The 13,607-nt window shown below is 43.9% G+C and overlaps 1 protein-coding gene across 2 annotated transcripts in view; it reads right to left on the bottom strand.

The window, feature by feature from the left end:
• Nucleotides 1-13,607, bottom strand: part of MCU (mitochondrial calcium uniporter) — a 97,662-nt gene that overhangs the window by 16,426 nt on the left and 67,629 nt on the right. The gene's annotated exons all lie outside the window — the stretch shown is intronic.

The raw sequence follows: 13,607 nt of genomic DNA on the forward strand, positions 1-13,607 counted from the left end.
TTCTTCTTTGGGCTTGTTTTTAAAATACTGTTGCCAAACCCTCATTTCTACAAGGCTACCACATAGGTAGGGCTTGCTTTCAGTACATTTCAGATTCAAGTTTGCAAAACAAAACCCAGGTTGTTGATCGTTTCTCTGCCAAATTGTCCAGACTTGCATTTTTAGCTAGGTTGCTTTCAACAGCCTGCTTGAGACAGATTTCTCACCTACTTTACTTTTCTTCTGAAAGCTGCTATACAAATCAAAGCTAGCCCCAACTACCCTAGTCTTGAGAGCGGGAATTATGCCTGGGTGGTCAATACCTTGACAGCTCTGGAAATACAGTCTAATTTATGTTGTATTTATACTCCTTTTTTCCCTCCCTCAGCCTTGACAATGAAAATCAATGAAGTTATCTTCAGTTTTGCTTGTGGCTGCAGTAGCATTTTCAGCTCCTCACAGTTGGGTCAAGCAGGCAGTTAACAGCAGAAGGGAACTGGGCATTAAACAGCTGTAACTGAGTTCAAGCGAGAAGCTACATATTTTGGAAAAAGAAATGCTTAAAGAAAGCCTATATGTTAGCAACCAAAGGGCAAATTTGCCTTTTAACATTTGAAAACAGCAAGTTCACAGCACTGAAACACCTATGTATTACTGCTAAGCAACCAGGAAACCACGCCACCCGGGGGGGGGGGGGGGTGGATTAAAAGCACCAGACACCTTGGATAACTCCAGCTCCCCTGGATAACTCCAGGTCCCCTGTCTTGCCATTGCCATGGTCAAAAAGTCAGAGGTTTCGATTGCCAGAAGCTGCATATCACAGGTAAGCCAGTTTTCAGCTGGAATTCAAGGCCAAGGTTTAGATAAAGAGGGGAAGCCTCTAGAGCAAGTTTCAAAAAAGCAATACCTTTTCCTATTTGAAACCAGCAACTTCAATTTTAATGCTTCTAAAAGAGTGTCACAGCAGATAAAACAGTAATTGTGCAGAATTTATACAGTGAGACACAAAACTGCCTTTCAGAGCACTTGCACAAAGCACCATTTACGTATTTGCTTCACCCAAACCTATAGCAGAGCAGGCACTTTCAGCTCCGTGCTTTTTATTCCTTAACTCTTCCCCTTTACATGACATTCATGTTCTATTTTTAAAATACAACACACCAAGAGTTTTCCTTGCTACCAGATTTGCCTGGCAGCCCAAAAATTTAGTAGCTGTTTTCGGACAATCCTAAAGCCTTCTAAACCCAGTTCTACCCCCCTGCAAAATAGCTATGCAGTTCAAAGATAACATCAACTACCACCTGCAAAGACTCCAATGTAAGGTCATGGGTATTTCACAGGTATCAGCTAATTCCAAAAGTCTCCCACCTTCATATACACAGGAACAGGGGAAGAGGCAAACTGGGTTGGAAAACAGGACATGTTAGATGACTAATCAAAAGCTGAGGAATCCCCAGGTTTAACCTGTTTCAAAATCATCTTTGACCATTCTTTCACCTTGATTCAGATGTGAAGCAATTCTATATTTTCATTAACCATACAGAAATACAGTACCATTACATTTTAGAGAAAGAGCCTCTGGTGAAGCTAAGTGCATCTGTCACTCTGAGCGCCTCTAGTTCCGAACTGCACCTTGCAATAGCAATGCTGCTGTCAGGAATTTCTTAGCTAAGACAACAGTCTCAGCTGGCTAGGGGAGAAGGAGAAAAAAAGGCAAACCAACTCAAAGTCAGCAGAGACCTAAATGCCATCTTCTGCCACCTAACTTTCGTCAGAGCTTAAGGAATCATTAATCATTTTTATTCTGAAGGCTGGATATTGTTTTAAAATTGAGATGGAGAGAAATTCATGTACTCTTTACCCAATGTCTGCAATTCAACAGCTTTACACAGAAATGCGACAGAGGAACAAAGTCCCGGACTGAAGCCGTTGGGGGTTAGAGCAGGACCCTTGTCTCAAGCTTCACTGATCACACCTCACCGTCAGCAGCCTGCAAACACTTTGTCAAGAGCTCATCGCTTCAGCAAAGCAGCACAGAATAACTACATCCACGTTTCAACTGAGACAAACAGGTTTGCTACTTCTGAAATAAGTAGTGAATAACATGGGGGTGTGTGAAAGACAGCAAAGTCAGACCACTGAAAGCAGAAGCTTTACATACCAACGTGGCTTTGTGGGTCTGAAGGAAATAGAAGCAAGAATGTTCTTCGCATCCGTTCAGATCCTTCCTAGCCCATCGTGTCTGCACTAAGATGCATGTCAAAAGGCGCAGGGTTAGGCAGCAGCTCGACTCCCAGAGCCATTAGGGAACAAGAGCAAAAATCCCAGTGCTCAGCCCAAAACTAACCCTTCCTACAGCCTGGTCCAAGTGTATATTAGACAACCCAAAAGTAAAATACCAGCATCTCTAGAGGTCCTAGTGTAGCTGGCTCAATTCTACACTGGTAACAGGAAGGTTAATCAAAGCTGTACTAGAAAAACAGCCTTTTGGCTACCAGCAAGGCAGCAACTGCTGTCTGACAGGAAAAGAGGGAGCAATCTAGCAGAGCTCATGTTTTGTATTTTACATAATCACCAAGTGATAGAAAGCCTTTGGGGTACCATGCCTCCAAAGCCCAATTAGAACCACAAAAAAGCTGACCAGAAAAAGAAGATGTAGAAAAAAGGATGCATCTCAAATCTGTTCCAAAACACAAGTAGAACACGCTAAGTCATAACCTGGATTTGACACTCGTGGTGCAGACTTTGTAAAAGACAGCATTCCCTGCGTAAGAGATTTCACCCACAACGAATTTTAAAAGATGCATTTGCAAGTGCCAGCTGCAACATCTGTTTCACAGTCTATGAAGGGACTTTAACCGAGGCTGCCTTAAGCCAGATCTGAAGCAGCTCATCTTCTCATCCAGCAACAGCTATTTTCCTCTATACCCACTTTCACAGCCTGAAGAACCGAACACCCTTTTTCTGGCTCTAGCACTGGTTACTCTAAGACCTCCTGGTTAGGACCTCAATGGCAAAAATTGCTGCCAACTTCCCTAAGCAATCGCAGTAGCCCAAGGCGCCCACCTCAGAAGTGCAGAAAAGCTCCCTTTAAAGATCTTCCCTTCACTTTGGGAATTCACCTACTATAGGAATCCAACTACATATGTTCCTATATTCTGTCTGATATCTGTTCATCACTGTTAAACAGTCCTTTCAACATAAATCATTGGGTCTTCTCCTCCTGCTTTGCCTCCTCCCCTCCTATGTTCACAAAGCAGAAGATAGAACAAAATACCATTCTGACCAGAAATCTGGTGTCCAAATCCCAATGCATAGCATACCAAAACCACTAACGTTTCTGCACAGAGTTTGCAAGTTAAAGTCTTTCAAATATGAACCAATACAGCACTCTGAGCACATGAACAGATGCAAGAGCATTTCTGCATTCTAAACCGAGCTCTGCTCACATACCTTAGCTGGCTCTGAACTCGGTTTCATCCTCAACACTTGGCATCTAACTGCTACTACAGCTAGGCAGAAACACTTCCTAATGCAGAGGAGCAAGTTTACCTTACCCTCCTTCCAGCCAGCACAGGACTGGCCTTTGCGGCTCCATCCCCTCCACTGCTGGGCACATTAGTCACCCTGTTCGCACCTTCACAACTCCAAGCATCAGGATCAGGCATCTACTTTCTCTCCCCTCCCCTCCCTTTTTTTTTTAAACTGTGGTTCTTCCTCCCTTACCTATTTCTTTGCTATAAGCCAGCAGTCAAAGGAAGCAAGCTAAAGATGAGAAAAGGAAACAGGGAAAAAACTGTCAATGGGAGATGCCTAGAAGTCCACTTCAGCCTCAAAACACAGCAAGAGTGTGGAGTTCAGGAGCTGGCTTGTACCTGCATCAATCCCTCACTTGGATAAAGGTCTTTTCCTGCATCTTTCACCCTCTCCTTTTCCACCTTCATGCTTGCAAGACATCTGGACTCCTTAGCCATCTCACACAATTTCCCTTTGGAACGCAATTTCCCTGGCACGCAAAAAACCCAAAGACTTGACCAGAGAGCAGCAGGGAAAGGCCCTGCACTCGGGAGCAGGGCTCCTGGAATAAGGCAGCTGCAAAGGCAGAGGAACCCCACATCCCTATGAGCACTTGGCAGTTTTCAACAAATCCAAACTGCTGCCGTGCAGGTAACCATATACAGCTCGTCTCCCTCAACCCAATCATCAGCCTTCTGATTAAAACCCACCAGCTTGAACTCATCTCTTGTTGATTTTACCAGTATGTCCTTGCTCACATCTCACTTGAGAGGTGGTAGTTTGCCTTGAAAAGAACGTTTCACACCCACTGCCTCCAGAGGGCAATGTTTCTGCGGATGAAGGTCAAGTGAATGAGAACGGGTCTGAACAGCAGTACTGTTCCTTGTATTTTTTCCCCCCTTTTTAATCAGGCTGAGGATACAGACACAAAAAAAGGCAATGCCAGTAAGATGGGGAAAGTGTTAACCTTTGCATTCTGAAGCACTTAGTACGACCTACACAGTAGCAAATGGTCTTCATTTGCCACCCTTACCATTCCTGCCCGAATTTTCTTATCTTCCAATAATTAGTCCTTTATCGCATCTGCTGGGAGAGGAACATAAACAGGAGGTGAGCTATAAATATTCCCTTGTCAGTCTGCTTGCTTTGCCCATCTGCCCAAAAAAGAAGCAGGTAACCTACAGTGGCCAGGAAGAAGTGGGGAAGAAGGAAGGAGATTGATCCTTTTTCCCCAAGGAATGAAACAACTGCTCCACATTCTTCATTGCACGTTTCTCCCAGGCATTACTGCTGCTGTGGAGATGCTGCAATGATGAGTTTCATAACACGAACATCACTGCTTATGACAACTTTGACAGATTCTTTCGGGGGCAAGAGAGGGAGGATGAGATAATGAAAGGGAAAAGTCTGACAGACACATTAAGCTCATCAGTGAAGCAGACTCCACTGCTTTTAACAGGTGCCTCCCTTGCCACCATCAACACCAACTCCCAACTCTCCTTGAGAGAAAAGAAAAACACAGCAAAACCCCTTTTTCTTTGTTCTTAATTTCAGTGCAAGCCTCAGTGACTTGCAGAGAACTACACTATTCCTATTGTATTTGAAACAGATGGTAGCCAAGGTACACCGGACCATCATATTCCCTTGTCCCTTCTACCTAGGGCAGGAAACTTCAAGCAGGGTTGGAACACTTCCTTTACATTTTCATGCCAGATCATGGTTTTACTATTAAAATATTTTTGCTTTATTGGAGTAGGTTGGTTTAAATTCCATTTCTTTAATATAATCCTCAGAGTTGTTGGAAAAAAACAAGAATTTAATTCCCTTGCATCCTAAAAGCTTGAAAAACAGAAACCAAGCAAAACACTGTATTTAAGCCTGTGTCAGTTTTGAAACCTGAGCACAAAGACAAGACGGAGCTGAATTCCTACCACTAGTTTCCAAATTCATTACTCGAATCTTCCTGTAGTAACAAGAATGTTACCTCTCTTCTCAAATTAAAAGGGCTTCTAACCCTAGTTTAAACAGCAGTTTGAAGAATTTAATCTTCATCCCATTGATTTCAGGGTTCTTCACTGCATGATTTAGTCCTCGAGCCAGCCACAGTTTGCAGAGGGAGCGCAATCAGAGAAAAGGAACAAGATTCATTCCCCTCAGTGTTTCCCTCATTTTTTGGTCTCTAGTGCTTAATCTAAACCCATCAGCCGACTCCTTCTTTGTTACAGCCAGTCTGGAGAGAATGCCTTCTCCCATCTCGCTTCCATCCTGCGCACAGAACAGCAAGGGCTTCAGTTAAGGAAACATGACTTACATAGCCAGCGTTTACGAGATCAAGAATGAATCAATACGAGGTATGAAGTGAAATTTCCACAAGGGCAAGGAAATTCCTTCCGTCTCAGCATGTGCTGGGGATGAGCCAACTCACACCTCTTTTCCAGGGAAATAAACCACCTTGCTTTCAGCTCTTGAAGAGAAACAGCCGGCTCTCAGAGAGTCGCAGTCAGTCTAAGCAGGCCGCCAGGGCCCTGACGCCTGCCTGTGTGCAGCTTCACAGAAGTTAAACTTTGAGCTAACGCACAATATTCTCCAAGCCACAGCAGTCCAGTATTTTCCAGTACTGGTCTGTGTGTGGGGAATATCCTACCCCAGCAAGTCTCTGGCCATTGTCCTGCAGCAAAGAAAGTTTCATTTCTCCATCCAACACTACATGGTTTTGGTCCAGAAATTGAACCAGCAGAGCAGAAACTTGTCTTAGCTGAGAAGTGCATTGGGCAGTAAGAGGCAGTTCCTTCGTACCCATTAGGAGTCACATCGAGTCAGTCCAACCACTAAGGAGGAAAAAGTAATTCCCTATCCCAAATGATGTGCCTTATGGGATAAGTTCGGAGACCCAATTATCAGTATGATTGGATCCCTTACAAGGCACTTACAGAGTTTGAAAGTATGGCCCAGACCTGTTAGATATGTTTTACAGGTATTCTTCCATTCAGAAGCTCAGGTCCAGAAGAAAAGAAAAAAAAAGGCAGGTTTGATAAATGGGTACAAACACCTGCACCTAATTAATAGCGGCCAAGTTTCTCCTGTAAGAAATGTCCAAGCTTAGGGAATTCAGCTTGGAACGCTTCTTTGCTTTCTGTATTCAATTTGCATCAGTTATCTGCTGGGTGAGATTAGTACACTAAAGTCCATCCTTTCACTAGCCCCATACATATCTTATCACAAAGCACTGGAAAAAATCTTCCATTTGATTAAGAGTAGATGCCTGACATTTTTCTCTTAGATATATTACCTGCCATGACTATTGGTACTGTGCAACTCTGACTTCTAAATCACTTGCGTTCCCTGGCAAGTCATTGCTGTTTGGAGCTCTGGTTCTGTTGGCTGCAGAGGGAGCTTAAAAAAACCCTGCACAGAAGAAAGGGAAAGCATCTCCAACAAAAATAGGTGAATATTTAAAGCCATTAAGGAGCATTGTTTCATCAAGCTAGCAGACCACAGGGCAGAGAAACCTGTATGTGATCTTTTCATATCGTTATATCAATGTGAACGAAGCACCTGGCTGCATTTTTCACAACCAGCCTTCCCACTTCTTCCCTTACGGAGGAAGCTGCGCAATGTTCATCTGTTGCGTGCCATAAGCTTGCGTCTACAAAAGGTAACTCAGGAGAAGTTAAACACAATTAAAGGCAGCAATTTGCAGGAGCAGATATTTACTGACATACTAATAAAGTGCAGTAAGAACAAACACTTATTTGAACCTGAAGTTTAAACAGGACTTGAGATCCTGCTTTGAAGTTTTCTCAGCTGGACCTCCTTCCATTCATCTCACCTGGCCTGCCACCTACCGCAGCTCAGCACAAGGAACAGCCATACAGTGCCCGACATCACCATGTGTAGGGCTTCAGAAATGCAAGCTCAGCAGCACTTCCCAAACCTCCAGCCTGGCTAGCGAGGGGGCAGGAGGAGCAGCATTAGTCCTGCTCCTCCGCAAGAGGCAAGTGTTTGACAACTGTGGAACTGCTCCCCAAAAGTCACCTCTTCCTGCCGTCACAGAGATGGGTCTGACTCAAACTCCTGTGCCAGCACTGACCACTTCCTAAGCAGTCATCTCCGGGAAGATAAAGAGACAGAGCAACTCAGAAGTTTGTTGTTTAACTGATCATTAAGAGAATAAATGATTGTAACAACCTCCTCATTGTACGCACAAGCTCAAAGCAAAGCTATTAATTTCAGTATCTCCTGTGCAGAATTGCCGTGCCATGAAACCAAACATTTTTCTACCTGAACACATGAAACGACAGAAGCACTAACAGCTAAACAAAGGTTCAGGAAAGCTAATAACCAAAGCAGATCACTTCACCTGAGGCCAGTGCTGTTCTCAGAGCAAACCTAGCCATGTCTTCAGGCTGAGCATGGAGAGACAAGACCAAGCACCCAGCAGAAGGCTTTTCCTCCCCCTAGGTGCCATGGCACAGAGCTGCCGGGCGCAGCCTGCCGCCAGGCTCTCCATAGCTCCTGCTGCTGCTGTCACTTCCTGACCCTCCCTCCTCCAGCTCGGGGAAAGCCAACTGAAACCAGGTGTACGGATGCACCGCGTACACACAAACACACCTTTAGTTTAGATAAGGATTACTCAAGCCAGCATGTTTAAGCTAAATCACTAAAGAACCCCCCTCCCCCCCCCACACACACAAAGGCAAATCAAAAACTTTCCTAGGCATTTTCAAAGGTCATCAAGTCATCCATCTAAAATAAAATCCTTGAAAGTTCATTGCCAGTATAAATGACAAACTAGGATTTTAGGGAAGCATTATGGAAAAAATTACCAAACATTAGTTTCCATTTTGTTTTTCAGTTTAAAAGAATGTTTTGTACTAGTTCTCTGTCGCCCAGACTGCAAGGATTGTTGTAGTAGGATTTTAACTGAATTTCTTCCAAATTGTTTCAGCTCAAGTATCTTTGTTTTGTTTAAAAAAATTCAGAACACTTTCACAGTGGGTTTGTACTTCTAACCACCTAAGAATGTTTCCCATGGAAACTGCTGCAGCTTTGTGCAAGAGTAAAACACAAGGATGCTCCAACCCTGGGAACAAAACGGTTTTCAACAGCGAGCCCCAAAAAGCGCGCTTCAGCTACTTGCCAAGTTACAGGCGAAGCCACGCATCAGAAACACGTGTGCTACCTGTAGTTTGTGGTTCATGCCTCTTTCCGGTATGAACACCGAGGCTTAGCCGATATTCAGAGACTGAGAAGCCTTGGAAATAAAGCACTGGAAAAGCAAAAACCATTTTTAAGCAGCAATAATCCTGGGAAGAGAGATAATTCTGGGGAGAGGGGCATTTCGAATGGAAAGGAACAGAGATTTTTGGCAAGGTCACTTCCTTAAATCTTCCCCAAACCAATTAAACTAGGTTTAATGTATTTTGATAGATGTTTGGCAGCCTAGGAGAAAGCAATTTACAATTTTGCTCTGAATTACACAAGCTGTCAGAGACACCTTTACAATTGGTATTTTCACTGACAGTTTCAGCTAGTTAATGAAAATTGAATCATCCGTCACAGGAAAATTAAATATACATGTAGAACAGTGCAAAAAAGCCTCTCTGAATAAACCTCCGCACCCCTGTGCCACCTCACACACCAGTCAGGAGCCTGGCTGAAGCAAGGTGGGCGAGAGCCCCCTTAGGTCCCCAGAAACAGGCAGCTCCTTTTGCAAGGAAGCCAAGTCCAACTTCATCACCTGCACCGGTGTCAGACAGCGAGCGAAACACAGAAAGGCCCCCCCCCCCCCCCAAGGTCTGCGGGCTTGCAAGCGCGGTGCCGCAGAGCGGCCACAGCACGGAAGAGAAGCTAGGCTTTTACTCAGCCAGGCTGTCAGCAGTACGGGGACACTACACATACGGTCGGGAATGGACCGACCGTACGAGAAATTTGTCTAGATCTTCACCAGCACTGAACAGGCGGTTTGGATCACTCCTTCACGAGACAAGCTAAAATCCTATTCACTCAGACCACTTTAAGATGCCATGCAGGGGCCAGGATGTCATCATCTTAAAGCAGGTCAGTGTTTCTATCCAAGCCTCCCTGTAATCGTATTTTGGCTGTATCAAGAGAACAACTGATGGCGAGAGCAAGTTTCCACAGCTGTTATCCCTGTAGGACTCCTCCTCGTTTTCAGAGCAGCACTGGGCTCCTGAAATGTGCTGGTTCACAGCCCTGCAGTCTTGTATTCGCACCGAGAACGAGGCACAGGGCGCAGCTTGTGATCATCTTCAGATACCAACAGCAAATTCAGAAGATCCATGCAGAATGAGAATATAATTTAGATACAGCATTGCATTACACTTAGTTTCCTTCCAATACAAGCAGTCCTTGTAAGCTGAGTACAGTTAGCCGTCAGAGCTGCTTACGACTATTTAGCTAGTTCTGCTAAAGGTCTCCACATCCAGAACTAGTCCAACGGGACATAAAAAGCAAACTCCTCTTTTCCCCCCTGCCCTGACCCCCCAACAAAGCTTGTTACTGAAACAAAACAAAGCAGTAAGGCACTGCTAAATAGTTCAGCTAAAAGGCCTAGGCATTTCCAAAGATGTTTTATTGGCCATTTGTATTTCTAAAGACTAAGTCCTCTGATAGCACCCTCTTGAACTGATGCTGATAGCACAGATAGCCTAAAAAAAGCAAAGTTTCAGCTTTCTCAGCACAGCAGCCAAAACATACTAGCCATTGAAAAAGCACCAAGAGAGCAGCACTAAAATAGCTGGCTGTAAGCAGTGTAAACGGTTGTCCAGCTGAATAGCAGGTAATTGGTAAGGAGCTCCGCTGTCAGAGGTGTTGTGGACTTGGGCTGTGTCTACCTTACCAAGCAAAGCAGGTCCAGCAGAAGGCAACCTGGAGAGCGAAGCTGCTGGTGCCCATGCTGTCCACGCTGCCAGGGGGTTTCACTTCATCGCTCTATTGTGCTGCTGTCGACAACTTCCACCAGCAGCAGGAGTCCGTTCGGTGCCTCCCTGGAGCACACCGCCAGCTTTCGTTCAGCCCAAAAGGAAGCTGGACTGTGCTGAAACTGTTCCAAATGCTAACCAGGGCTCCAGGAGCAGCAGCAATTGGGAAATCTGCTTCAAAAGCATACACCTAATTGGAATTCAAACACTAAATGTTGGCACATGCACAAAAAAAGTGAATTGCTACTAGTTACTTGAGCATGAAAGCTAGCTAGTTACTCGGCGCTGTCCTTCACCCTGTTTCACCCTCCTTGCAAGGAAGATCTTGCTTACTTGTCAGTACCCAAGCCAGTGTTTTAATACAAGCTGTAGTATCTTATCAGTAATATTTCACATTTATCACCCTTTTGGATTTATCCTTGCTTACTACAAGTACACAATTAAAAAAAAAATCTTATCTCAAAAAGTGAATAGAATTCAACTATTTTCAAACAAAACACATTGTCCACATATGTTACTTTAAACCAGTCATCCTGATGCGAAGAACAACATAAGAATTTACCTTATCCTCTGCATTTAAAAGCATGACAGGATTAAGACAAAAACATAGGCTGAATAAAGTTGAATTGTCACCTGCTCTAACAGAGGCTTTCTTCAACAAATTTTGGTCAACTTGGTGCCACCCCATCTTAAATGTAGAGATAAAAACCATCTGAAGGTGTCTTAATACTAAGTAGGCACTCCCTCTTTACAACATTATGCTTCTCAACACCCAGGAGAAATTGAACTACTCTGACAAATTAGTAAAAAAGCAGACACCACTATTTTAAGACTAACGAAACAATAATATTTGTCAGATTTAATCAAGTCAGATTAAATACCAAAGATCATTAATTTGTGAGGGCGAACACCATCATAACTGAAAAGCAAAGGCACACACAAACCATTGCTCGTGAAGTAGCAGCACGGTACCAGACCAGCAAAATCGAAGGAGCGCAGATCACCGCCCCGCTGCAACGCCGCGCGGCTGAGCAGGACCCCACAGACGCCTGGGCATGGAGTCAAGTGTGCTTTGGGCAGCTTCCTAGGACACTGCAGCAGTTGCAAATGGTATTTTTTCCAGGAATATTAAAACACAGCAAACCCAGTCAGCCAAAGTATATTCCATGTGGATGGCTGAAGAGGAGATGATTCAACCACAGGTGAGCATGATTTCCATGTTGGTTTTGGACTAACTCAGTGCTCTGTCAATAAGGAGGTCATAGAACTGGCCAAACAAAGAAATCCTTTTACCCTGCCGTCTCCGATAGTGGGCTCAACACACTATATAAACATTTTAAAACTATCAAATTCAAAAAGGCAAAAACCAAGGTGATTTCTACACTGCACTCCTGTAATTAAAGGACAGAGCTAGTATCCTGGAAAATGTGTGGGACAGAACAGACTAAGCTATGATCGCAAGAGCTTGAATATAGTCTGCGGAAGGATGTATGGTTGGCAGGAGACAGGGACACTATTTTCTTCTGAGGCCCTATTTCTTTCCCACATTAGAAACAGAGGAAGACTCACTCCAATATAACTAAAGGCAAGAGGAACAGAATTAATTTAACTTTACCAGTCCTGTTTTGGTGGTACTGACAGGTTGCAGGTAATGGTTGCTACAGAGCAGCTAAGGTGGTAATTTATGAAGTTTCTGAAGCTGTTAAGCAAAAACTAGAGAACCACTGACCTGTTCCAGCTTTCCAAAATGAGACCATCAACTATGAGTTGTCAACAGCCTCTACTGTCACCATGATGTGCTTCACAGGACATTTAAACAAGCTTTAATCAACAGCCATAACAATGAAGAAATATAGTAACAATTTTACATGCTAGAATGGAGTCCTTCATCAGTTATTTGTCTGGAATCGTCTGTAAACGAGACCCATTCTATTTTTCATGGTATGTGCAATGTGTTACTAATATGTACAAATACAGAGATAAGTTTGACAAAACAGTGTTACACAATAGTAAGTCTGGCAGTTATACATGCTCTTCTCCTCCTTCCTCCCTCCCTTTTAGAAGGGGGAGGTGGATCTTACTGCTTTAAGTTTAATGGGAGTTTGATATCATCACTCCCTTCTGATTATCAAAGACTTGCCAAAACCTTCATCCTCCAAAAGCACAGGAAAAAAAACAACCTCAGAAGAACCGTCTCAGACATCACTGGAACAATCATCATCTTCTCAGGAGTAATGGGCAGCAAGGGGACACAAAAAAACTTAACTTTGCAAAAAAGCATATGACAGTCAAGGGGACTTTTTCTAGCTAAGGGAGTCTTTTATGGGCATTTGCGATTCTGAGCTCACCTAATTTAAATTTCCTGTTTTGGACTTCTGTATCCTCCACACAGCAAATTTTTGCCTAAGGAGTACTGCAAGAGCTGGTTTCACCAAGGCAGCAAGATCTCTAGGAAAGCATCCTGTACAAGTCATCCCTTTTACCAAAATGTCACATCCGCGTTGTTTTTCTAGACAGAGGCAGCTCCTATGATATTTAACATCACACAGGCACACCTCAAAAGTCACAGAAACAAGTTTAAAAACCTCCTAGTCCCTGCTGGCTGAAAGGAGTGAGCATGCAAAGCAAAGCAAACTGAATTTCATATTGTGGTGCAGTTACTTCACTGATCTCCAAACGTCACCAACACCATGGTCTCCTGCTGTATATCAAGAAGTTGGTATCAGCTGCAAGAGGCACCACAGACATTTCTTTCGCAGCCCCCCTCTGTGCTGCCAAATCACAAACAAGCGCATGCAGCTTTGCAGAGGTCCACCTTGGGCCCTTCTGGATATTCGGAGATTTACAGTGAGGTGCTGCAAGACTGGCCCACTACCCCCCCCCCCCCCCCCATTTAAAAGGATCACACACAAACAAATCAACTCCTATGGCCCTTGCTAGTTCAGCTGGTTTATCTTCAAGGTTTATTTCCAGGTAAGAAAAGCCAAGTACTCACAGAGTTCATATAAAAGCCAGTTAGAAAGTTAAACAACAGAAATAAAGCCATGCCAGTGTAACCCAAGATAAGTTTCAAGAGTTTTTTTCACTGTATTTCCAGGCCAGTAAGGGACTTAAAATGCTCATTCTGACCTGGTTAAGGATAACTCACATTAGTCTCAGGCTTACCTT

This window comes from Apteryx mantelli, chromosome 7 (genome assembly GCF_036417845.1).
Source record: "Apteryx mantelli isolate bAptMan1 chromosome 7, bAptMan1.hap1, whole genome shotgun sequence".
NCBI classification, from domain to species: Eukaryota; Metazoa; Chordata; class Aves; order Apterygiformes; family Apterygidae; genus Apteryx; species Apteryx mantelli.